Here is a 26,671-nt window from a genome sequence, read left to right on the forward strand (position 1 = left end):
GAATATACAAAGAATTTTTAAAAATCTAAACTTCAAGAAAACAATTAAATCAGTTTAAAAATGGGTCTTGAAACTAAACAGAGGTTCCCAAAATATAAAATATAATAGCTAAGTAATCATTTTTAAGTTGTTCAACATTTTAGCCATAAAAATGCAAATTAAATTAAAACTATTTTGAGATTTTATGTTCCCCAGTCAAAATGGCTAAACTCCAAAAATCAAATGATGTCAAATGCTGGGATTGATGTAGGGAAAGGGGAACACCTGTTTGTTGCTGGTGGCAGTGCAAACTGGTACAGCTACTACTGTAAAACACAGCTTGTGTCATAGAATATACTCAAGTTCCAACCCTACCTAGCTTTCATAGTACTGGAAGGTGGCAAAGAAGAAAACAGTCAGATTTCACCTAGCTATAAACCTTGCAAGCTACAGCAATGACTGCATTGACAAGATACACTCACTGGTACAACAATGGCATGAATGTTAGAGCAGTGACCAAACACTTTCTGACTTGATTTTAGGCCCACTCCATAAAACGGAGCCCACACCTCACACCATATTCAGGGCCAAGATCCTGTGGCTAGACATGCCTTTGAGGAAAATCCACTGCTATTGTTATGTAACTGGACATTGTATTAAACAACTCCTTTTTTTTTTTTTTTATTAACTTGAGTATTTCTTATATACATTTCAAGTGTTATTCCCTTTCCCGGTTTCCGGACAAACATCCCCCTCCCCCCTCCCCTTCCTTATGGGTGTTCCCCTCTCAACCCTCCCCCCATTGCCACCCTCCCCCCATAGTCTAGTTCACTGGGGGTTCAGTCTTAGCAGGACCCAGGGCTTCCCCTTCCACTGGTGCTCTTACTAGGATATTCATTGCTACCTATGGGGTCAGAGTCCAGGGTCAGTCCATGTATAGTCTTTAGGTAGTGGCTTAGTCCCTGGAAGCTCTGGTTGCTTGACATTGTTGTACTTTTGGGGTCTCGAGCCCCTTCAAGCTCTTCCAGTTCTTTCTCTGATTCCTTCAACGGGGGACCTATTCTCAGTTCAGTGGTTTGCTGCTGGCATTCGCCTCTGTATTTGCTGTATTCTGGCTGTGTCTCTCAGGAGCGATCTACATCCGGCTCCTGTCGGTCTGCACTTCTTTGCTTCATCCATCTTGTCTAATTGGGTGGCTGTATATGTATGGGCCACATGTGGGGCAGGCTCTGAATGGGTGTTCCTTCAGTCTCTGTTTTAATCTTTGCCTCTCCCTTCCCTGCCAAGGGTATTCTTTTTCCTCATTTAAAGAAGGAGTGAAGCATTCACATTTTGATCATCCGTCTTGAGTTTCATTTGTTCTAGGCATCTAGGGTAATTCAAGCATTTGGGCTAATAGCCACTTATCAATGAGTGCATACCATGTATGTCTTTCTGTGATTGGGTTAGCTCACTCAGGATGATGTTTTCCAGTTCCAACCATTTGCCTACGAATTTCATAAAGTCGTTGTTTTTGATAGCTGAGTAATATTCCATTGTGTAGATGTACCACATTTTCTGTATCCATTCCTCTGCTGAAGGGCATCTGGGTTCTTTCCAGCTTCTGGCTATCATAAATAAGGCTGCAATGAACATAGTGGAGCACGTGTCTTTTTTATATGTTGGGGCATCTTTTGGGTATATGCCCAAGAGAGGTATAGCTGGATCCTCAGGCAGTTCAATGTCCAATTTTCTGAGGAACCTCCAGACTGATTTCCAGAATGGTTTTACCAGTCTGCAATCCCACCAACAATGGAGGAGTGTTCCACTTTCTCCACATCCTCGCCAGCATCTGCTGTCATCTGAGTTTTTGATCTTAGCCATTCTCACTGGTGTGAGGTGAAATCTCAGGGTTGTTTTGATTTGCATTTCCCTCATGACTAAAGATGTTGAACATTTCTTTAGGTGTTTCTCAGCCATTTGGCATTCCTCAGCTGTGAATTCTTTGTTTAGCTCTGAACCCCATTTTTTAATAGGGTTATTTGTTTCCCTTCGGTCTAACTTCTTCAGTTCTTTGTATATTTTGGATATAAGGCCTCTATCTGTTGTAGGATTGGTAAAGATCTTTTCCCAATCTGTTGGTTGCCGTTTTGTCCTAACCACAGTGTCCTTTGCCTTACAGAAGCTTTGCAGTTTTATAAGATCCCATTTGTCGATTCTTGATCTTAGAGCATAAGCCATTGGTGTTTTGTTCAGGAAATTTTTTCCAGTGCCCATGTGTTCCAGATGCTTCCCTAGTTTTTCTTCTATTAGTTTGAGTGTGTCTGGTTTGATGTGGAGGTCCTTGATCCACTTGGACTTAAGCTTTGTACAGGGTGATAAGGATGGATCGATCTGCATTCTTCTACATGTTGCCCTCCACAACTCCTAATAAGTAGTTGCTGTATCCACAGATTAGGGTATCTCTCAACACCCGTCAGTAAAGCTTCTTTTTGTAAAGAAGGTAAATATAGCATAGAATCACAACTGGTTAAGGTGCAGAGAATAGAAGACTGTAGAGTACTTAGCCTTGAATGGGACATCTATAGCAAACCTCCTCCTCCTCCTCCTCTTATTCCTCCTCCTCCTCCTCTCCCTCCTCCTCCTCCTCTCTCTCCTCCTCCTCTCCCTCCTCTTCTTCCTCCTCCTCTTCTTCCTCCTCCTCCTCTTCTTCCTCTTCCTCCCCCTCCTCCTCCTCCTCTTCCTCCTCCTCCTCCTCCTCCTCCTCCTCCCCCCCCTCCTCCTCCTCCTCCTCCTCCTCTACTACCACCACCACCACCACCACCACCACCACCACCACCACCACCACCACCTTCCAAGAATCAAGAACATTGCAGAAAGGGAGGTAGGAAGAGTGTAAGAGATAGGGGTAGTAGACGACTTCAGCAAAGCGGTGTTTGCCAGACAGAACATGGTAACTGCACATATGAACTCTGAGTAGTTGTGACATCATACCCAAGACCTTTGCAAGCTCGAGATAGACAAATTCCCAGCATAGAGCAGGGAGGTGGTCAAAAAGTGTCACCATCTGCTGAAGAGCTATTGGGAATTGATAGCTCACTCAAGAGAATATCGCCAGCACCGATTATGTCAGATGTGTTTAGAAAATAAACAGTATGAAATGAGTAGTGGATCTGGAAGGAGTTGTAAGGGGGTGTATATAATTAAAGTGCAATGGATGAAGTTCTCAAAAATTAATTAAAATATATGTCTGGATAATATAAAGGTCAGGGTCAGATGTATCTAACACCATTTGGGATATATTATTCTGGTATCTGAGGCCTCACATTATCCATCATGAATATATTCTGTCTTCAGGAATCCATATAGTTCCTAAAAGCTAAGAAGGGTGATAAAATAAACTCAGAAGCCTATGCTGGGATTTCTTTTGAATGCTCTAGAAAAATAAAAGAAGTAAAAATGGAAATGTTGAGGCACTTTTCCATGTCCAGTTATTTCTTAAGTCTAAGTTATATTGGAAGAAGATCAAATGAATAATTGGTATTTATAGATGTTTCTTAAACTTAAACCACAAATAAACTCACAGACCTTCTTCATTGATCAAAACGTGACATGATTTAGCCATAGATGCCACTAATTTTTCAGTGAGATTCACACAGTGACATTTCTTTATGAACAGGTTTTTATCAGGAATTCTGGAGGTGGGGTACAGCTCCCTAAATGAAAACTGAACAGACTGGTTAATCAGTTTCAGCGGTCCAGTACTGATCAGGGCAGGAAATGTGGTCCTGCCTGGGTTCTCTGAATCTCAGCAGTCCATGAGGACACCAGGAATCTTTATAGAACTAAAAACTGTGTTTGGCACAGGAACATTCAGTGCTTCTTGGTTCCCTCACCTTCCCTTCCTGGACTGCTAGATTGTAAAAGTAGCTTTTAGTCACAGCCTGAAGTAACTGTTGTCTCTAAGGCTTATTGCCTCAGTCTGCTAACCTGGGCCTAATCCTGGAAGTTTCTAGCCTCCCCACAATCTAATCTAGGGCTACAATATTTTCAGCCTCTGAGATTTGCTTCTAAATAAGCTCACATTTTCTTGTTCTTTCTGAACTCTAGCTGTCTGGCTCAACTCAGCTGTTCTGGTTTAAACTCCTCTTCAGGATGACTTGATTCAATTTACTTTCTCTCAGTTTCTCACTGAATTACTCTGGTTGGCCTCAAACTAACTCTAGCGATCTTTCCTCACCTTCTGATTCCTTGTGTGGCTCATTCTGTCTTCACCTGTGCCCCGCGCTATCTCACCAGCAAGAACACTCGGGAACACACGAATCCTTCTGCAGCTTAAACGTTTATTGTATCTTAAAGAGAGGGCCCGGGGCGCCAGCATGGCGCGGCTTATATACACCCTAGCACGGCGCATCCACACCTGATTGGTAGCTTACCCATGATCTCATTAGGCATGCCCTGGAGTGGGCAAAGACCTGGCACGAAGGCACTTTTGCACATGCGCACACAGTTAACTTCCTGAAAGGAAGTCGGCTGGCGTGGCGGAGGCCAGCGCCATCTTGTAATGGCAAAAGCTATCCCAACTTTCCACGTGGGGCGCAGTGGAAGCCAGCGCCATCTTGTGGTGGCAAATGTTATTGTGGCTCTCCAAATCTCCCCCTTAGTGTTTTACTAATATGAGGCTGGTCTAGGTCCTTGCAGTTACGTCCATCTGCTGTGGCTACTGTCTTAGGTCGTTCCTCTATGTCACAGCCTTATCTGTCATAGGGTAACCCTATCGCCACCGGGCCCCGTGTCTTAGATTGGTCTGTGCATGAGGAAAGTTGCCCATCTCTGGATACCGCAGTGCTGTGTGACGGTAACTGTTAAACGACCTAGGGCGAACTCTATAAAAGAGGACAGCCAGAAAATGAGTTAGTGGGGAAATCATGATCACCCTATCGCGTGCAATGAGGAAACCTCAGCAATGTAGAAGGGCTGATCAAAGAATCATTGAGTCTCTCTCATCCCAGTGCAATGGATCCACAGATCCATGGGGTGCAAGAGCAGAGAACTCAGATACCGACTAATTCCTGAGCATAGATAACCAAATTTCAGGGGAGGCCCCTTGTTCAGTGGCCACAAGTGCTTGAGTGATAACGACCTTGTCATGTTTCTGTTGAGATCTGAGTTTGCATACCAACCATAGCATGAACACTAATCCACAGCATAGGGCTGCACCAAACAGAGCCACCCCCACCCATTCTTTGAAGTACTAGGAATCCAAATCCAAAGAGGCAGTGTGAGGGCTAGAGGTAGTTTCTGAGGGATCCATCTGAGAGTCATTTCTAGGCGTCAGAATTCTCCGTGTCAGTCGTTCCGGTAGCCAGAATGGGTTGTCTTCTTCCTGCGGGAAAACACAAACAGCTCCCCTGGATCTTATTAAAATAGGATTCAGGCCTTTCCATAGACCAGTCAAAACATCTTTCCATTTTACCATCTCTTTTGGTCTATCAGACTCTGAATAGTGACGTTCGGCCGCAGTATGGCCTTGGGCATCAAGATTTAAAAAATTAAGGGTGAAGAGTGCCATGGAAACAGCTACTCTTGGTACTGAGGGTAGAGCCTCCTCGACTCCCCCTTTTTGTTTAATTAAATAGGATTTGAGAGTTCGATGGGCACGTTCTACAATGCCCTGTCCCTGAGGATTATACAGGAGACCAGTCAGATGAGTCACATGCATCTGGTGGCAGAATTGTTGCAATTTTTAAGAAGTATAAGCTGGTTCATTGTCTGTCTTAAGGAGTTTGGGTTTACCCCAAGCACTCCACGCCTCGAGGCAATGTTGAATTGCATGTGAGGCCTTTTCTCCTGTTAGAGGTGTAGCAAACATGATGCCAGAGCATGTATCAATAGAAACATGCAGATACTGAAGTCTTCCAAAAGAAGGGATATGAGTAACATCCATTTGCCAGACCTGTAGCGGTCAGATTCCTCATGGATTAACTCCCACATGGGGTACAGGCAGGAATTGACAACAATTTTGACATTGGGTAACTATCTCCCTAGCTTCTTTTCTAGTCAAAGCAAATCGGCGGCATAAAGTTTCAGCCGTCACATGAAATTGTCTGTGAAATTCTTTTGCTACATCTAATTGGGGAGACAAGGCAACTGCAATCACTCTTGTAGCTTGGTCTGCTAGGTCATTTCCGCGGGACATTGGACCAGGAAGGCCCGAGTGAGCTCTAATATGTGTTATAAATACAGGGGATCTCCTGCCGAGAAGGGTAGATTGAATTTGTTGAAAAATTTGAGCAAGTTTGCTGGAATGCCTGATTAATCCAGCCACCTCAAGAACCTTAACTGCATTAACCACATAGGAGGAATCTGACACAATGTTAAGCGGGCCTGGGAAGGTCTCGAGGACCTCTAGCACCACTAAACATTCCACAACTTGAGGTGAGGTTTCATTATACTGCTTAGACACTACCTTATTATTGACCACATAAGCACCTACACCAGTTTTTGACCCATCTGTATACACTACAGATCAACAACAAGTGGTTTCATCAACAACAAGGGGTCATCAACAAGTGGTTTCTGAGACATTATGTGTGGGAACACAATGGCTTGGCTTAAAGCAAATTGTAGGATCGGGTGTTTTAGATAATGATTATCAATCTGTCCAGCAAAGGAAGTAACTAACACTGCCCAAGCATTTGAGGTAGCAGCTAATGTTTGAACCTGAATGGCTGTATATGGTACTATCAAAATTTTGGGTTTTTTCCCAAAATGAGTAATAGCTGCCTTCAACCCGCAGAGTGCAAGCTGAGCAACCACATCGGGATACCAGTCAATAATCTTAGCAGGCGATGCATTGGGATGGATCCATAATAAAGGCCCAACCTGCCACAAGACAGCTGTTGGTAATTGCATAGTTTTGAAAACACACAAATCAAAAGGCTTGGTTTCATCAATGCGCTGCAATTGAGCATCCTGTAAGGCACTTTCTACAACTTGTAAGGCCTGGTTTGCGGCTGGCGTCAATGCTCTCGGAGAGAAGATATGAGAGTCCCCTTCCAAAATATCAAATAAAGTTTCACCTCAGCAGAGGAAATCTTTAAAAATGGTCTCAACCAATTTATATCTCCCAATAATTTTTGGAAATCATTTAAGGTATGTAAATGATCTCTACGAATCTCTAATTTCTGAGGAACTATTTTTTCAGGATAAAAGACTGATCCCAGAAATGAGCCAATTTCTGCAATTTGAACCTTTTCTGTAGTGACTTGTAGTCCCCAATGTCCCAATGTTTTGATTAAGATGGGATATGAGGTCTGTAAGGTTGTTAAATCTCTGTCACACATTAGAATATCATCCATGTAATGAGCCAGAAGCAAAGATGGAAATTGCTTCCTTATAGGTTCAAGGGCTCGTTGCACATATAGTTGGCACATAGTGGGGCTATTGGCCATGCCTTGAGGCAGGACCTTCCACTGAAATCTCTTATCAGGTTCAAGATGATTAAAGGTTGGTATAGTAAATGCAAACTTCTGTCTGTCTTGTGGACACAAAGGGATGGAAAAGAAACAATCCTTAATATCTATCATTATTATTTTCCATTGCTTAGGTAAGGCGGAGAGTAAGGGTAGGCCTCCTTGGATCGAGCCAAATAAATGCATCTGTGCATTATTGGCTCTCTCTCTCTCTTTTTTTTTTTTTATTAACTTGAGTATTTCTTATATACATTTCGAGTGTTATTCCCTTTCCCGGTTTCCGGGCAAACATCCCCCTAATCCATCCCCCTCCCCTTCTTTATGGGTGTTCCCCTTCCCATCCTCCCCCCATTGCCGCCCTCTGCCCAACAATCAGGTTCACTGGGGGTTCAGTCTTAGCAGGGCCCAGGGCTTCCCCTTCCACTGGTGCTCTTACTAGGATATTCATTACTACCTATGAGGTCAGAGTCCAGGGTCAGTCCCTGTATAGTCTTTAGGTAGTGGCTTAGTCCCTGGAAGCTCTGGTTGCTTGGCATTGTTGTTCATGTGGGGTCTCGAGCCCCTTCAAGCTCTTCCAGTTCTTTCTCTGATTCCTTCAACGGGGGTCCTATTCTCAGTTCAGTGGTTTGCTGCTGGCATTCGCCTCTGTATTTGCTGTATTCTGGCTGTGTCTCTCAGGAGCGATCTACATCCCGCTCCTGTCAGCCTGCCCTTCTTTGTTTCATCCATCTTGTCTAATTGGATGGCTGTATATCTGTGGGCCACATGTGGGCAGGCTCTGAATGGGTGTTCCTTCTGTGTCTGTTTTAATCTTTGCCTCTCTATTCCCTGCCACGGGTATTCTTATTACCCTTTTAAAGAAGGAGTGAAGCATTCACATTTTGATCATCCGTCCTGAGTTTCATTTGTTCTAGGGATCTAGGGTAATTCAAGCATTTGGGCTAATAGCCACTTATCAATGAGTGCATACCATGTGTGTTTTTCTGTGATTGGGTTACCTCACTTAGGATGATATTTTCCAGTTTCAACCATTTCCCTACGAATTTCATAAACTCGTTGTTTTTGATAGCTGAGTAATATTCCATTGTGTAGATGTACCACATTTTCTGTATCCATTCCTCTGTTGAAGGGCATCTGGGTTCTTTCCAGCTTCTGGCTATTATAAATAAGGCTGCCATGAACATAGTGGAGCACGTGTCTTTTTTATCTGTTGCGGCATCTTTTGGGTATATGCCCAAGAGAGGTATAGCTGGATCCTCAGGCAGTTCAATGTCCAATTTTCTGAGGAACCTCCAGACTGATTTCCAGAATGGTTGTACCAGTCTGCAATCCCACCAACAATGGAGGAGTGTTCCTCTTTCTCCGCATCCTCGCCAGCATCTGCTGTCACCTGAGTTTTTGATCTTAGCCATTCTCACTGGTGTGAGGTGAAATCTCAGGGTTGTTTTGATTTGCATTTCCCTCATGACTAAAGATGTTGAACATTTCTTTAGGTGTTTCTCAGCCATTCGGCATTCCTCAGCTGTGAATTCTTTGTTTAGCTCTGAACCCCATTTTTAATAGGGTTATTTGTCTCCCTGCAGTCTAACTTCTTGAGTTCTTTGTATATTTTGGATATAAGGCCTCTATCTGTTGTAGGATTGGTAAAGATCTTTTCCCAATCTGTTGGTTGCCGTTTTGTCCTAACCACAGTGTCCTTTGCCTTACAGAAGCTTTGCAGTTTTATGAGATCCCGTTTGTCGATTCTTGATCTTAGAGCATAAGCCATTGGTGTTTTGTTCAGGAAATTTTTTCCAGTGCCCATGTGTTCCAGATGCTTCCCTAGTTTTTCTTCTATTAGTTTGAGTGTATCTGGTTTGATGTGGAGGTCCTTGATCCACTTGGACTTAAGCTTTGTACAGGGTGATAAGGATGGATCGATCTGCATTCTTCTACATGTTGACCTCCAGTTGAACCAGCACCATTTGCTGAAAATGCTGTCTTTTTTCCATTTGACGGTTTTGGCTCCTTTGTCAAAAATCAAGTGCCCATAGGTATGTGGGTTCATTTCTGGATCTTCAATTCTGTTCCATTGGTCTATCTGTCTGTCTCTGTACCAATACCATGCAGTTTTTATCACTATCCCTCTGTAATACTGCTTGAGTTCAGGAATAGCGACTCCCCCTGAAGTCCTTTTATTGTTGAGGATAGTTTTAGCTATCCTGGGTTTTTTGTTATTCCAGATGAATTTGTAAATTGTTCTGTCTAGGTCTTTGAAGAATTGGATTGGTATTTTGATGGGGATTGCATTGAATCTGCAGATTGCTTTTGGTAAAATGGCCATTTTTACTATATTAATCCTGCCAATCCATGAGCATGGGAGATCTTTCCATCTTCTGAGGTCGTCTTCAATTTCTTTCTTCAGAGTCTTGAAGTTCTTATTGTACAGATCTTTTACTTGCTTGGTTAAAGTCACACCGAGGTACTTTATATTATTTGGGTCTATTATGAAGGGTGTCGTTTCCCTAATTTCTTTCTCGGCTTGTTTCTCTTTTGTGTAGAGGAAGGCTACTGATTTATTTGAGTTAATTTTATACCCAGCCACTTTGCTGAAGTTGTTTATCAGCTTTAGTAGTTCTCTGGTGGAACTTTTGGAATCACTTAAATATACTATCATATCATCAGCAAATAGTGATATTTTGACTTCTTCTTTTCCGATCTGTATCCCCTTGACCTCCTTTTGTTGTCTGATTGCTCTGGCTAGAACTTCAAGAACTATATTGAATAAGTAGGGAGAGAGTGGGCAGCCTTGTCTAGTCCCTGATTTTAGTGGGATTGCTTCAAGTTTCTCTCCATTTAGTTTAATGTTGGCAACTGGTTTGCTGTATATGGCTTTTACTATGTTTAGGTATGGGCCTTGAATTCCTATTCTTTTCTTTTTTTTTCTTTTTTTTTTTTTTTTGGTTCTTTTTTTCGGAGCTGGGGACCGAACCCAGGGCCTTGCGCTTCCTAGGTAAGCGCTCTACCACTGAGCTAAATCCCCAGCCCCTTGAATTTCTATTCTTTCCAGGACTTTTATCATGAAGGGGTGTTGAATTTTGTCAAATGCTTTCTCAGCATCTAATGAAATGATCATGTGGTTTTGTTCTTTCAGTTTGTTTATATAATGGATCACGTTGATGGTTTTCCGTATATTAAACCATCCCTGCATGCCTGGGATGAAGCCTATTTGATCATGGTGGATGATTGTTTTGATGTGCTCTTGGATTCGGTTTGCCAGAATTTTATTGAGTATTTTTGCGTCGATATTCATAAGGGAAATTGGTCTGAAGCTCTCTTTCTTTGTTGGGTCTTTGTGTGGTTTAGGTATAAGAGTAATTGTGGCTTCATAGAAGGAATTCAGTAGTGCTCCATCTGTTTCAATTTTGTGGAATAGTTTGGATAATATTGGTATGAGGTCTTCTATGAAGGTCTGGTAGAATTCTGCACTAAACCCGTCTGGACCTGGGCTCTTTTTGGTTGGGAGACCTTTAATGACTGCTTCTATTTCCTTAGGAGTTATGGGGTCGTTTAACTGGTTTATCTGTTCCTGATTTAACTCCGGCACCTGGTATCTGTCTAGGAAATTGTCCATTTTCTGCAGATTTTCAAGTTTTGTTGAATATAGGCTTTTATAGTAAGATTTGATGATTTTTTGAATTTCCTCTGAATCTGTAGTTATGTCTCCCTTTTCATTTCTGATTTTGTTAATTTGGACACACTTTCTGTGTCCTCTCGTTAGTCTGGCTAAGGGTTTATCTATCTTGTTGATTTTCTCAAAGAACCAACTTTTAGTTCTGTTGATTCTTTCTATGGTCCTTTTTGTTCCTACTTGGTTGATTTCAGCTCTGAGTTTGATTATTTCCTGCCTTCTACTCCTCCTGGGTTTATTTGCTTCTTTTTGTTCTAGAGCTTTTAGGTGTGCTGTCAAGCTGCTGACATATGCTCTTTCCTGTTTCTTTCTGCAGGCACTCAGCGCTATGAGTTTTCCTCTTAGCACAGCTTTCATTGTGTCCCATAAGTTTGGGTATGTTGTACCTTCATTTTCATTAAATTCTAAAAAGTCTTTAATTTCTTTCTTTATTTCTTCCTTGACCAGGTTATCAGCATTAATGGCTCTCAAATCATGGAGAAGTCTCCATTTTCCTGATTTTTTTCTTTATCACAAAAATAGGAGTATTCCATGGTGAAATGAATGGTTCTCAATGACCAAGCTGTAATTGTTCATTAACTAATTTAGTGGCAGCTTCCAATTTTTCAGAGGATAGAGGCCATTGAGGAACCCATTTTGTCTCCTCTGTGAGCCAGGGTATGGGCACAGAACCCTCAATGGCACCTAGGAAAAACCCAGGCCCTGCCTTCCTATATTACCTTCTTGTGGGACCGGTTCTAATTTTCCTTGTTCCTTTTTTCCTAATCCCTTCCCTTCCTCGTAACCCATTCTCTTCATAATCTCGACAGCTTGTCGAGAGTACTCGTTGGTCAATATCAGTCCTAGACCCTTTAAGACATCCCTCCCCCATGGTTAACAGGAAGGGGGAGGACATAAGGAATGAACCTTCCTGATTGGCCTTCTGGAGCATTCCAGATCAAGGAGCGTGAGCTGATAGTGGGGCTGGCCTCATACCCTAGTCCTTGTAAGGAATGGGATGATTGAGTGACAGGCCGTGCCTTAGGCCACCATCTAGAGGAGATAATGCTCTTATCAGCCCCTGTATCTAGAATTCCCGTAAAAGTTTTCCCTTCTATATTCAACTCTAAAGAGGGTCTGGAATTAAGGTCCATCATTAAATAAGCAGAATCAGTCCCGGAAGAGCCAAACTTCGCGGTGCCTCTAGGGACCCCGGAAGAAGGAAAATGATCATGTAAGCTTGGAAGGATAATCAACTGAGCAATCCTGTCACCTTAGGAAATGGAAAAACACCTTGAGGGCAAGAGCAGAGAACTTGAAGTTCTCCCGTGTAATCTTGATCTATTATTCCAGGGTGAACAATAAGTCCCTTTAAGGTTAAGGAGGATCGACCCAAAATAAGGCCGACACTTCCCACAGGTAAGGGGCCTTTGTAGTCAGTAGGGACAGGTTGCACACCCATCAGTGGCATTAATATGAATTGGGTGGTGGAACGGAGGTCCACTCCTGCTGAGCCTTTTGTAGCTCTGTGAACCATGGTGTCCGTTTGTTGTGAGCTGGAGTCCCATATGTTTTAGGGCCCTGAGACTTGGGGCCCAGATACCCATTTTTTGGAGTGTTTTCATCCCCGTCTGCCTGGGGAGGCCCGGGCTGAATAAGCCTGCCTCTGATATCTTTAACTGAGCGACACTCACTACCCCAATGATAGCCTTTCCTACACTTAGTACACAGTCCTGGTGCTCTCTTCTTTGTGAGGGCCTGACACTCCTTTTTCAGATGTCCTGGTTTGCCACAGTTATAGCAGACCCTGCGATCACCTGTACCTGAGCACTTTTGGCCCTGTAGGATAGCAGCCGCGAGGCCGGCATTAGTAAGCGGGCCTCCAAGTTCTCGGCAAACTCTCAGCCAGTCCTGTAATCCTTTGCTCTTCCTAGGTATAATAGCTGCTCTGCATTCCTGTGTGGCTTGCTCATAGACCAACTGTTCCACTAAAGGCATTGCCTGTTCAGGGTCTCCAAAGATCCTGCCTGCTGCCTCTGTCATCCTAGCCACGAAGTCTGAAAATGGCTCCTGGGGGCCTTGTATAATTCTTGTTATATGTCCCCCAGACTCTCCCTTCTTGGAAAGTGCCTTCCATGCCTTAACAGCGGCAGCGGAGATTTGAGTGTATGCTCCCCAGTCATAGTTAGTTTGATTATTGGCATACTGCCCTTGTCCTGTTAGCAGATCAAGCGTCCAGTCTCTCTGATTGCCTTCAGCAATGGCATTGACTTTGGCCTGTGCCTGAGAGGCGTCATACCACAAGGCTTTCCATTCCATGTATTGTCCCATATTAGGGAGCGCAGCCTCCACTGTTGTCTGCCAGTCTCCTGGAGTCATGGCCAGAGTGGCAAGCCTCTCGACTTGAGCAATAGTAAAATTGGCACTAACTCCGTAGTTACGGACCGACTCGGCAAGTTCCTTAATTTGAACATATTCTACTGGTGCGTGAACACGGCCTCCATCGGCGGCCTCAAACACTGGAAATCCCTGCTGTATCTTTTTCTGTTCCTCTTTAGTGAGGAAGGAATCTGAGTGGAATCTCTCCATATAATATGGAGGGGCGCTGGGGCTTATAGGCCGGGAAACCGCATGGTTTCCACCTCCTACTTCCTTCTGTTTACCCAAGCTGTTAGCTCGTTGTTCATCTGGGTAATATCCTTCTTCTTCTTCATAGCGAGCTGCCTCATCTTCTAAATCCTCTCTCTCAGAGGAGCTAAGCTCGTCTGTCTCTGAGCTATCAAGCTCTAAACCCTCTAACTCCTTTACCGGATAAAGGCTTCTCCCTTTCAAAACTTTTTTCTCCTTTCTCTGTTTCTCTCCTGGGGTGTTCTTTCCCCAACCTCTCGCTCCCTCAGATCTGAAGTCTTTGGAAGGGTCTTTTTGCTTATATTTATCTTTTCTCTTTGAGCTCTTTAATTTTTTATGCCGCTCTGTTTCTGACATGCTGCCTTGTAACTTCCCTAGCACTCTCTGTCCTGCTACCACAGTTGGGCGGCATTTCCCATCTTCTAGGCACGACCTCTGATGGTGCCTAGCGGCAGCCACAAAATCAAAAACCAAAAGAGAAAGCACGAAGGCTGCTAAAATGATAAAAACTTCCGCCGCATCTTCTAGCGGGGGAGAGACGTGAAACAGATCAAGACCAAACATATCTTTCAGAGCCTACCTTAAAACACTACAGTTCTGGATTCCCTCCACGGTCGGAGGACCCCTCTCTCGGTGCCTGGCGATGGTGTGGCGTTTCTATCCCGGGTTTCAGCACCAGATGCCCCGCGCTATCTCGCCAGCAAGAACACGCAGGGACACACGAATCCTTCTGCAGCTTAAACGTTTATTGTATCTTAAAGAGAGGGCCCGGGGCGCCAGCATGGCGTGGCTTATATACACCCTAGCGCGGCGCATCCACACCTGATTGGTCGCTTACCCATGATCTCATTAGGCACGCCCCGGAGTGGGCAAAGACCTGGCACGAAGGCACTCTTGCACATGCGCACACAGTTAACTTCCTGAAAGGAAGTCGGCTGGCGCGGCGGAGGCCAGCGCCATCTTGTAATGGCAAAAGCTATCCTGGCTTTCCACGTGGGGCGCAGTGGAAGCCATCGCCATCTTGTGGTGGCGAATGTTATTGTGGCTCTCCACACACCTGTGTCTAGCTTGTTCTCTCTCTGAACTTGTCTCAGTATGACTGTCCCAGTAAGACCCCTCACATTCCCCTTCTCTTCTTTGTGCTTCTCTACTCTCCCTCCCAACTATTCTGTACTCTTCTGCATGAGCTCTACTGTATTCCTGTACTGTACACTCTTCTTTTGAGAGTTGACATATACTATTCTGTCAAATCTTTCTCTGATTCATCACTTTTTCTGCCACTGAATAAAACATCACATTCAAACAAGGGTGCTTCCTTCTACAAACTAACTTTACCTGCATTGTTTGGGATTAAACATGTGTACTAAAAGCAAGTCTGTATTCTAGCCAGAGGGATTAAAAGTGTGTGGTAAGGGTGAGCCACATTACAACTAGAAACAGGTCTTTTTCAGTAAATAACACAATCTTGGGGTTCACAGTGTGATCAACTAGATCCACCCTGCAACACTAGATGATAACATTACATAAATTGTGTCTGGTTTTAGGGTTGTGTTACATGAAGTCATATGAAGTTTCAAGTTGTGTTACTCCCTTCTAATGTATAATTGAAATAGCTTTTTTTGCAGGATACCAAAGTTTATCATTTTTTTGTTTTAATTCCATCTAAACTTCTACAAAATATTCAAATTAGATTCAAATTAATGCTGTAGCAATAGTAAACTCTTACATTTTATTATCCTTTTTAGTGACATGATAGTTTCTCGTATTATGATAATGTGTTAAAATTAGCCAGAATAATAGGCTAAATGTTGATGAAAATATACTAAGTATTGTCTCAAAAAGTAAAAGATAATTTCAAAACATGAAGTGAAGGGGCTAAAGAGAATGGTTTGGAGGCCAAGAGCCTTGTTGCTTTTCCAGAGGAGTAGTTTGGTTCCCACGGCAGACTACTTGTAACTGTCGCTACTGGAGACCCAATACCCTTATTTGGCCTCTGTGGGCTGCCCCCACATGTCCCTACACACACATACACATAAATAAAAAATAAGTATTTTTAAAAATAATCATTTATGTATTTTTGTTTTAAATGCTTTTTATACAAACATCTTCCCTTATTGTGTAAAAATTAAAATACTTTAATATTTAAGATATTAAGATAAATATTTTAAGATATTTTCTTAAAATATATGTTGATCAGTTGATACCTGCTGGTAAAGGGAAAAGTCAACTTTTTTCTCCAATAGAGGAATAGTATCAACCACACTCCAGGGTAGGTGGTATGCCCAGAAGTGGCTGGCCAACACAGAATGGTGGTATTTGTGTAAACTTTTTGTTTCCTTTTCCTTTATTTGGACTTTTTCCTCCTATTCCTCTTTTACTGTTTGTCTTTATTTACTTATTTTCTTTTCGTGAGTTCTTTTTGTTTCTTTTTTTTTTCCTGTTTTGAAACAAAGTGAGAGGAAGACATAAAGTTGGTGAATAGGAGTGTGGGAGGGTCTGGGGGAGTTAAGGAGAGAAAACATGATTAAAATATATGAAAAATTGTTCTTTAATCTGTGACGTGAAAGCTTTTCTCCATACAGCAGTATTGATAGCGTAGAGATCAGGAACTTCTGTTTATGCCACAGTCGTGGCACATCTCATGGTTAGTACAGCCCGCTGTCTGGATCAAGTCAGAGGTGACCCGCAGTAAGGTTACTGTGGATTTCCATCTAAGGTCGTCACTGATCTCCATCTCCTTCATGACTCTTCACGACTCCTTTTGTCACTCTCATCTTGAAATTCAGAGCTCAGAGGAGTCACCTGTATGGACAGATTGAAAATGTCCACATAAAAGACAGCTAGAATGTTATGCTTTTAGAACACCTTCCCATGACCTGAAGCAGGGGAAGCGGAGAGAGTAGGGAGTGGAGGAGTGGTAATTACAGATATAAATGCACCTTCCAAAGAGGTATGAATTCCATGGTTTGTGGTTTTATTTGGTGGCCAGAGAGGCTCAGCAAGTGATGCTTCCAAAGGCACAGACCTGACCTGCTCCACCGTGTTCTCGGTTGCCAGTGGGAGAGAAGTGGTTACCACACAGTACGAAGGCATGTATCATCAGAAGCAAGGAGACTGGAAACTTCTACATTATGATGCTTCAAGGCTCACACACACTGCTGATTATATAACTGTTTCTGATCTAGTTTAACGCCTTTATATGTCTTCACAGAAACCTTTATATGAAAACTACATGGTCTCCCTCATACACAGAATCTACCAATAATGTATGTACACGTGTAAACGTATATGGATGGATACGGGGTGACATATAAAAAAGACAACAGGGACAGCTTAGTATTACGGGACGAGGGAGGGCTGACTGCGAAATGAAAGGAATTGTTTTTAGTTTAACACTGTCATAGATTTTTCATTTTTGGTGGAAGATAAGTACATTAAATATACTTGATATTAAAAGAATAAAATCGGAAGCTTCACAGTTTATATTTTTGAATGGCTTCTGTAATTGTACAGAAGTTTAGTGAGTTGTATAGATTTTTGGGTCTGGTAAATTTGGGTGTAATTTTTTTTACTTCACTACCTTTTTAATAATAAAAGTTTAGAATACAATTTTTAAAAGAAATCATTGAGGAGCACACATTCAAATGAATCCCAGCACAGGTACTCAGGAGCAGTTATAGAAAGAGTAGTGTTTGGAGTACTGGCAATAGCCTTGAAGTAGACTTTGCCATTGTCTCTGTTAGGGTTTCTATTGCTGTGATAAAACACCATGACTTTAAATAAAGGAAAAGGTTCATGTTACAGTTTATAGTCCCTCATCCAAGAAAGGTGGGACAGGACTCCTGAGGCAGGAAGTGAAGCATAGGCCAGGGAGGAATGCTGCTTACTGACTTGTTCTGCATGATTGCTCTGTCTATTTCTTCCCTTCCCCTTTTTTAGAACATTTATTTGTTTATTTTATGTATGTGAGGACACTGTCGCTGTCTTCAGACACAGAAGAGGGCATCAGATCTCATTACAGATGGTTGTGAGCCACCATGTGGTTGCTGGGGATTGAACTCAGGACCTCTGGAAGAGCAGAGACAGTGCTCTTAACCACTGAGCCATCTCTCCAGCCCCTCCATCTGTTTTTTTATAGCACCCAGGACCAATAGCCCAGGGGTGGCACCACTCACAGTGACCTGGGCTCTTCCACACAATTGTCAATCAAGACAATTCACTGCAGGCTTTCCCATGATCAACCTGGTGGGGGCATTTTCTTAATTGAGGTTCCCTTTCCTAAAATGATTCTGTCTTGTGTCGAATTGACATAAAACTAGCCAGCAGAGTAGACCGCTGTCAGCTTGACCTACAATCACATCACTGTTAAACCATAACCTTCCTTTGCTAGTTGTCCCCAAGATGTTATATTATCAGTATCGCAATATAAAACATACTCCGAGCTTTAAAAGTCTTGCTGTCTTTAAAACTTCCTCTCTAAAAACATTCAATATGACTGCCAACTTTCAAAGCCACTCCAAAATATCTGAGTCTCTAAAATAGCCAGTTTCTCCAAAATAACCAGTATCTTTCATAAACTCTAAAATCTCTTTAAAAGTTCAAATCTCTCAACTGTGAGCTCCTGTAAAAATAGAAATTAAGTGAAATGCTTTCTTTAAGAGGGAAGAACCTGGCCACAGTTATAGTTAAACCATAGAAAAATCAAAGTTCAAAAGTATACAAAATCCAGTGCTTAACCAAGCCTGAGACTCACTCATGTTCCCCAGGCTGCAAAAGTTTCATTTCTCTACTCCTGCTGTTTGCAGCACAGATAGCTTGTTCCTAGGCTCAAGTTAGCTCTACTTGATGGCTGCTGCTATCTTGGTTGCATGACCTTAGAGTCCTCAAAATGCTGGGGTCTCCATTGTAATTGGGCTGCACCTTCACCAATGTTCTGCTGGCCTCTTCAGGGATTCTATCTTACCACAGGGTGACAAGCTTCACTCTCTCCCCATCATCCCTGAAGTGTTCACTGCTATTCCACCTGCTCTCCACAAGTGGCCTGTCCTGGCTTCTCACAGTGCCAAATTTTGTTTGTTCTTCATGACCCCTTCCAAACCAGTATTACTGGGAGAAACTTACAGTACAAGCACAATACAACCTTGGTGCACTCTGAACTACAGCTTCTGTGTGTTGACCCCAATTAAACACTTCCCAGTTTTTGCCTCAGCCCCAGTTGACTAGTAGATTGTCCCAGAAAAGTCAAGATTTTGCTTTAGTAGCTCTTTATTCAAAATACTGAGTGACCCAATAGAATGTTTAAGGGACCTTCAGAACTTCCCTCTGAAATTTCATAATCCAAGTATCTATTGTCTACATTTCTCTCAACACTCTTATCTTCTGAGCTCACATAAGACAGTGCCCAGGACTCCTAACACTCAGTGGCTTTTCCAGCCCAGAGTTCCAATGCTACCACAGTTCTCCCAGAACCCTTGTCAGATCTGTCTCAGCAGTACCCAGTGACCCGGTACCGATTTCTTTCTGGTGTAGATTTTTACTGATGTGATAAAATGCCATGGCCACAAGCAAGTTGGGGATTAAGGGAAGTGTTTTGGTTTATGGTTGTAGTCGCGTCATCTAAGGAAGTCAGGACAGGAACCTGGAGGCAGAAACTGAAGCAGAAGCCATGGAGCAATGCTGCCTACTGGCTTATTCCTGTGGCTGGGTCAGCCGCTTTCTTATAACACCCACTACCCATACTGAGCTGAGCCCTCTCACAGTAATCATCAGTCAAGAAAATGAACCACAGGCTTGCCCATAGGGCAACTTGGTAGAGTTATTTCCTTAAGTGAGGGTCCTTCTTTCAAAATGACTAACTTGTGTCACGTTGATACAAAACCAGCCAGTGTACCATATAGCGGTTTTTATCATTTAAGTCCAATTTTTGTCTCTGTTAAGGGATTCAACATGTTTTCAGATGGTTTCATCAGACAGGATGTGATCAGGGCTGAGCATCCCTAATCTGAAAGTCCAGATGTGGACAGTTGCAAAGTCCAGAGTCTTAAATTGGGGATGCTCAACTAGTAAGTGTATGCAAATATTTTAAAAATGGAAACACTGATGGTTGTAGGCATTTCAGGTGAGAGATACTCAGCCTGTATGAAGCAAGCCAATGTGTTGTCCAACATAATGACAGCATCGTTCAAAATGTCTAAGAAAGCAATAATTGATAGGTGTGGTTCTGCCCAGTCATCTGTGGATGGCAAACTGGAACCTTTTATTAGTGCATTTCTCTTTCTTGGGGGTTTCGATTTGTAGCAGAACTGCCTAGAGAATTCGTGGGGCAGTGGTGTGAGGCTATGTATTTGACAGGGTCTTCACTGTTTTGCTTCTTTGTTTAGAACTTTGGTATTACTTTTTAAAGGGGAAAGGAAGGATTACTAATATTTTCAAAGGTTTTATTTACATGAGTGTTGTTGAATACTTGTCTAAGGAGACAGACCACACCATTTATCAGAAACCTGAAGCTTAGGAAATAAACGTATGCATTTTGCAAAAGAACACTAGAGTATTTTATTCTTCCTGTGCAAGCAGAGAAATCAGTTCCAGTGCGTCTATCAAATCACACACTGAATATTGGAATTTAGTCTTCCTTAATTCTTTCAAACCTTATCTTGCATATTTTCTCTTAGAAGTGTTTTTTAAATTCTTTCTAAGTGTTTTTCTATGTGTGTACATGTGTGCGCATGCCACGTGCACACTTGGTGCGGGGGGAAATCAGAAGATGGTTTCAGATCCCTTGTGTAGTTTTGAACCACCATGGACGTGCTGGGAAATAAACCTGAGTTCTCTGCAAGAGCAACAAGTCCTCCAAACCCTTGTGCCACATCATCAGCCTGCTTAGAAGTGTTTTGTATTAATATCGTTTTTGTGGGTTTAAGGTGCCTTTAAAGTTGTTTACCAAGTTATTTTCTCTATCAGGGATCCCTATAGGGAATCCTGTGTAAAGGGGACTCATACTTTATCAGCCTGTACGCCTGTGCGTCGCTATGCCCTGGTTATTCTTTGAAGCTATGGGGCAGATTTCGCTTCCTTGTGTGCTTTACTCTGTGAACTGTGCTCTGCACTCGATTCTGCACACTGAACTGGGTACAGGAGAGAGAGCTGCTGTCCTTACCTCCTGTCATTTTTCTTCTGCAGTCTTTTATCACCTTCTGCCAATGAGACAGAATCTGAGGACTTAATACTCAGCCCAGGTGAAAACCGGTTTAGATGTCTTCTCTTTCCTTGGGGCAGTGCGTGCTCCTAGGTTTTCAGTCTGGCTAGCTGACGGCTTTCGAGTGTGCTGCTCTGCTGTTTGCAGCGCTCATTCTCTCCCATCCTCCTCACTTTTCTTCACTTCTTTCTGCTCCTCCCAAGCATGCTGGGTTTCTGCAGAACTGTGGTTGTACATGTCTTCTTTTTGTGCATACCCAAGATGCCCATCTAAATCCTAACAGTTTCCCTCTTTACCCTCCTAGCCTGTGGAGGGAGCTGGGCGGGTCCTCTAGCTGCATCAACAGTTTCTCTGACTTGACCACAGGAGGTCACTCCTACTTCCTTCCTCTTTTCATCTAGAAACTGGAAACCTATGCCCTCTCTTTATTAGGTGATGGGAAGTTTCCACCCTAATGGTAAAGCTCAGGACTATCATCTGTTTTCTTGGTGTCAGATAATTTGGAAGATGGTTTCTTCACAGATCCTGACTTTCAAGCTTATCACGTTGATCAGAACTTGAGTGAATTAATGTCAGTAAACTGAGAACTTTGGGTATTTAGTTACCTAAGTTCTGTAGCTCATCCTTTGAATATGTGGAATTGTCTGCCATGCTCCACACAGTGTGCTGCATAGACACAGAAACATGCATGAGAAGGACTCCTTCACAGTGTCCCTTTACCCCTCTGCTACTACCAGGCCACTGAGTCTTTTGGCCTTCCCCTCCCCCACTGCAGCCCATCGTCTGTACCACTCTAATGACTTTCTTCCTGAAATGTCACCTAGAAAAAGGTTTGGGCATTCCAGATAGGAGCCAGGAGAAAGTGGAACGTTAGGTGATCGAGGTGAGTTAAAAAGCTTGTTTTACGATTGTTGAGGGAACAACAAAGCTGAGTTGCTCTCTCTGCATCCTGACTGCTGCAGATGGGGAATACTTCTCTTCCAGCATCTTGGCAAAGTGGCTTCTCTTTGTTATATCTGGATGAGTAATTTGTATTGTCAGATAATTGCCAAGGGTAAAGGAGGAAGGTGATAGTGGTGGTAATCCTCAAGACATGTGCCTCGTGCGTAGATGCTAGTCATCTAATCTCCCAGCACCAGAGCCTGCACTGCGTATTGACGCAGCCAGCACATTAGAAATGCAGTCCTCTGTGTGGTTGTGTGGCATCTAGAATCTGCCTGGTATCTTAAGCTCTGCCATTGTTGTCGTGAAGGCTTTGTCTCTGCAAACTGTTTTGTGGATTGTGTAGGTTCTGTTTGTGGGAATTCTTCTCAAAGAAGCAGAGAAGACAGTTGCCATTTGTCTAAGAGTAATTTGTGTATTTTGTGCAGATTGCAAGTTCCAAATAATTTCAAAGTGACAAAACAAAGTAGCCTGCCTGGAGCCTGTGTTTGATGTTACCATAGCATCCAGCCTGCTCCTGATGCTGCCTGGCTACCTATGACCTTGAGCCTAAAGGAGGTCATGTTCTTTTGCTCTTCTGACCTGTGTTTTGGCTCCTGGGTGGCTGAGTCACCTTTTGCAGCAAAGGCCTGTGTTAGAGACCCTGGAGATTTCCCAGGTGGAGTGCACTGTAAAACAGGAAGCACTTTTTGGTGACTTAAGACTGCGGCTGGCCCTCATGGGCTAGGTGAGATTCAGGATGCACTCTAGCCTGTTAGTGGCGATATTTTTATACAGTCAGTGTTTTATCAGTGCTCTCCTCAAAGTGTGGCTCTCAGTATGAAATATTCATGTAAATGTCTTTATAAAATTACTTTTGCCAAAGATTCATCACTTGGATGAATTGTTTAATATGTCATTGTATCAAAGTGTTCATTGATAATTTAATTTTATTTATTAAGAATATCGGGGGCTGGAGAGATGGCTCAGTGGTTAAGAGCACCCGGCTGCTCTTCCAGAGGTCCTGAGTTCAATTCCCAGCAACCACATGGTGGCTCACAACCATCTGTAAAGAGATATGATGCCCTCCTCTGGTGTGTCTGAAGACAGCTACAGTGTACTTATATATAATAAATGAATAAATCTTTAAAAAAAAAGAATATCAGGTTATTCCCTGACTTTAGAAATGTAGGCCCCTGTCATCAGGAACTAACCTAGTCTGTTGTCAGTTTCTGTGTCATGCCATGAAGCATATGATATTCAGTGTGGAAGTTCAGTAGTACTAGGTTGAAATTATATAGACTCGTTAGGATAAGGAGCTAGCTCAGAGTACTTGTTTGTTCAAGCATGACACCTGAGTTTGGATACCCAGAACATACACCTACAGACACACACACATGCATTTGTATATTTGAAGCTAGTTGTGGTGGTGGTACACTTGCAATCCAGCACTGAGAGGAAACAGGTGGATCCCTAGCTGGCCAGCCAGCCTTGCCTAATAGATTGTATTTCAAACCAGTGAAATGGTCCTGAGACATGACATTCAAGCCTAGTCACACACATGTATGCATATTCCCCTCACCTCTACATAACATGCACACACATTTTTAATTGTAAGGCATGGGTTTGTTTACAAATACAACAATGAGTTTGTCTATATTTGTGGCATAGGTTTTTTGGTTGTGAAAATACATTTTAGTGGACAGCAATCTAAGGAATGGAATAATTTACATGGAATCCATAAAAATGAGGCTTTTGAAATATCTAGTTTATATGGCAAATCATACATTTCAGAATTGTTTTTAAGTAAAGGTAATTGTTGATACCCACTTGGGCCATCCTGTCTGCCCACTTGGTCATGAACTCAGACAAATGCTATTAAGTATCTTTCCACAGCACTTTTAATATTGGGAATCTGACTTTTACCACCCAAACAGGTGTATTCTTATAAATAACAATTGACATTTTAATAGCACTTGGAGGCTCTCATTTTTTTATTATGTTACTTTTGGCCTTAGTCCATAAGAAAGACAAATTAAGCATTGCCTGCCAGTTCCTTATTTTGTTTTTGTCTGCATGGTGGAAGGACTTACCCTCACCCTCACTCTCTCCTTAGGAGTGCAAGCCCTGTGCATGCTGCCTGCCCCCAACTGGGGAAATACCAGCAATTCCATGGTTACTCTATTTTCTTTTGGTGGTTGTTTTCTCTGTCTTTCTGTTTTTCTTTTTTAAAACAAGGTCTAATTCTGTAGCCTTTTTTGACTGTAAACCTTGGCAGTCTTCCTAATTTAGCCCCAAGTGCTGGAATTATTGGTTGTTTCTGGGGGGAAGGTTTGTGTGTTCGTGTATATGTGCACATCAGGTGTCTTCCTCAGACCTTCTCTTAGCTTTTTAAGACAAGAGCTCACTGTTTGGCTGTGCCTGCTGGCCTGTGCCTTCCAGGGGTCTGCCTGTCTCTGCCTAGGATTCCAGTCATGGCTGCACTCAGCCTTCTAGGTGGGTGCTGGGTAACCAAACTCAGGTTTTCATGCTGTGCGGTAAGGACTTACCCACTGAGTCCTGTGCCAAGTTCCCAGTGCTCTGCATAACAGCCTTTCCCCTCATTCCCCTCAGTCCCTCCAGTTTGCCTTTCTCCTCTAAACCATGACCCACAAGAGCATTGCTTTCACATCACCTCAATGGTAGGGAGCACGATGCAGTAAGAGTTAAATTTAATTACAAAGGTTTTATTAGTAATTTACTTAAAGACAACAGGTGAGATTAAAGCATGGGTTTCTCTACTCAGTAGCTGAGTGTTACATTTTCATACAGAAGTCTTTATGTAGGTGGGTCTTTATCTATTTACACAAATCCTTAACTATTTTTAACCAACACGGATCGTTCTGGTTGTCTTTATACCTATACGTTATATCCTGCATTGGAGACAGGTCAGCTGCAGTTTTACATTATTATGTCATCATGAGGTTTGAAGGCTTGAAATAGTTTTAACTTTTATGTCATTTATCTTGTGCCAAAACAAAACATCACAAATCTGTCTTTGTGACTAGAAATGGTTATTTGACTGTAGTTAGATATAACTGGAATGGCACCCCTAATTTTCAGCTAGTTCCTTAAGGTCAAGGTCTACCTTTGTTGTTATATATTCAACTTTTCCATAACTCCATAGCATAACCTACAAATGTCTTAACAAATGTTCTCCTTAAAATGGTAATTGTACTTGATTGTTCCATTAACTTCTAAAATGTGCTCATAGCATATTAAATCTATATTATCTAAAATAATTTTAGTTGAATATCATATATTTTAGAGGAGAAATTGGAAAATCACCTTTATAATGGCTTGCACATTTCTAAATAACTGAAAAGAATTCATAGTGTGAAAGTTTGTAAATTTTATATTTCAGAGTTTGTAACCATAAACATTCATCCTTCCCTTATGCTTTCCTTCTGTAGGAGGTAAAACTGTCTGTGGCAGGAGTCACTCCTAAGCCCAGGCCTACAGTGCAGACTTCTGCTTTCACAGTATGCCAGTGTATTAGAGGAGCTGAACAGTTTTCACAGTGTGGTTTCTAAACTTGTCTCTGCCAACCCAAATTACAATTTTAAAAGTTTTTCCCATTTAATGCACTCAGTGCATTTTGACATTTTGGTTCACGAGAACATGATTTAATTGCAGACCTAGTAAGAGAAAACTGTTTTCATTTCCTGAGTCTTTCTTGCCTGGAGAAAGCGAAGACCCTCAAGGGTATGAATCAGAAGAGGAACCGATGGGGACTAACTTGTACTTCGAGATTTTTGTCCTTTGTTTGTTTGTTTTTATGATGTGTGAGGCATGAAAATGGTGATTGTCAAGGAGAGCTTTGTATAAAAGCTCAACAAAACTTGAATCAAAACACGTATAGCTTCTTCACACGTATTTAATGGTATCTGTAATCATGATTGGCCTGATTGACAATGAACTAATCAAATAATTGAATTTAAGTCATGCTCTCTTTTTAAAGCCAAATCATGCATTTCTTGGGGTGGGGTGGTGAGAACTGGGTGACAAAATGGGTATTGAGGGAGGTGCTAGGGCTAGAAACCTCACTGCCTTTCTCCTCCCTTTAGGAAGGGAAGAGGGCTCTTCCCAAATTATTAAATCCAAGCTTTACTGTCTGTACTCTGCAGGCTGTCTAGGAGAGGCTTGTGAAGAGCACTAGTGCCAGAAACCAGTTCTGGAAAACCCATTCCTTCCTGGGCAATGGAGAGGTTGTTCTGGGCTCCCTCCTTCCCTCCCACATAGTGCCTGTGGTGGATCCCACCCTGCTCCTGATTGTGTCAGGTGGGATAATATGTCCTCCTATTCTGTGACATGCCTTCCTATGTGGATGTGCTTCTTGTCTTAGTAGAGAGACTCAGACATCCTAATCACTGAGGGGTATGAGCTGGTCTCACCAGAACCACAAAGACATTGGAAGTGTACATTTCAGTCCCTGATGCTAGTCATGAGGGGGGACAAAAGCAGGAAGGCTGCTCAGAGAATTTGTGAGAGGAAGATAGGCATGGACACCTGTGGACTTTCCACGCCTGGGTCCATTAACCTGTGTTCAGAATTAGTGATGTCGCCCTGATAGCTCGATGAGCTAGTTAGTAGCTAGTAGTAGTAGCTAGTTAGCTAGTTAGTATAGCTGGTGTGGTGTCCAGTGGTTGTAGCATGTGAACTGAGTAGAGTAGAAGAGGGAAGGTTTGAGGGGACATGGGCTTTGGTTAGGTCTACTAGCAAAGTTGTTGAAAACAGCTACTTTCCCCCAACTGTAGCACCTCCATCACCCCAGCAGGCCCCAGTGAGACACCTCACTCCTGTGCT

General features: G+C 42.6%; 1 protein-coding gene across 5 annotated transcripts in view; it reads left to right on the forward strand.

Annotated features, from left to right (window-relative positions):
• Plcl2 (phospholipase C-like 2) overlaps positions 1-26,671 on the forward strand; it is a 184,596-nt gene that overhangs the window by 110,852 nt on the left and 47,073 nt on the right. Inside the window, exon 4 of one of the 5 annotated variants that reach the window (XR_010054577.1) lies at positions 6,758-7,113. The exons of the other annotated variants lie outside the window; for them this stretch is intronic. The gene's annotated coding sequence lies outside the window, so the exon portion shown is untranslated. The remainder of the gene's footprint in view (positions 1-6,757; positions 7,114-26,671) is intronic. 5 annotated transcript variants of the gene reach the window in all.

The sequence above is a fragment of the Rattus norvegicus genome, chromosome 9 (genome assembly GCF_036323735.1).
Source record: "Rattus norvegicus strain BN/NHsdMcwi chromosome 9, GRCr8, whole genome shotgun sequence".
Classification (NCBI taxonomy): Eukaryota; Metazoa; Chordata; class Mammalia; order Rodentia; family Muridae; genus Rattus; species Rattus norvegicus.